This window comes from Dipodomys ordii, unplaced genomic scaffold (genome assembly GCF_000151885.1).
Source record: "Dipodomys ordii isolate 6190 unplaced genomic scaffold, Dord_2.0 Scaffold48, whole genome shotgun sequence".
In the NCBI taxonomy this organism is placed as follows: Eukaryota; Metazoa; Chordata; class Mammalia; order Rodentia; family Heteromyidae; genus Dipodomys; species Dipodomys ordii.
The window spans coordinates 734,677-735,359 of record NW_012267264.1 but is presented as its reverse complement, the minus strand read 5'-3'; positions in this window follow the sequence as shown (position 1 = coordinate 735,359).

Here is a 683-nt window from a genome sequence, read left to right as displayed (position 1 = left end):
CTTCTTCCATTCAAGGCGCATGTTCTACAACTTAAGCCACACTACCACTTCCTGCTTTTGTTGTTAATTGGAGGTAGAATTTCTTCAATTTGTCTGCCAACCTGGACTTCAACCAAGGATCCTCTTTCCTCAGCATCCTGAGTTGCTAGAATTAATAAATGCTAAAAGCAGGCCTAGCTGTTTCTTTATTTTTCCCAGTGTCAGTGGCTCCCATGTTGTTCTATCAGACTCTCTTTCAGATGCAAGCTGCCCTCTGGCTGGGGCCTCCCTTCCAGCTAGTGAGTCAGCTGGGCCTCCATAATCACTTGATTGGCTTTGCTTCCTGAAGGAAGAGAGCTAAGGCAAGGGTATAGAATATCGGTTATGCAGTCTAAACAGCTCAAATCAACTTTCCCATAGAAAATGGTAAAAAAAAAAAAAAAGGAATGCTAGGATTCTAGCTACATTTTGGGACTACTATAATCTATTATCTCCATGTATATTCATGTGCCACTAAATTAGAACACTGCTCACAAATAGCTCATCAAACGAACCTGGCTCATAGGTCTAATTTTTTGTCCTGAGCAACTGTTTTTTTTATCTTAATATAGACGATTTTAAACATTAATGACAATAGGGAGAATGCTATACAATTCCCTGTAGTGTCAATGATTTTCAATTTATCATCTTTTTTTTGGGGGGGG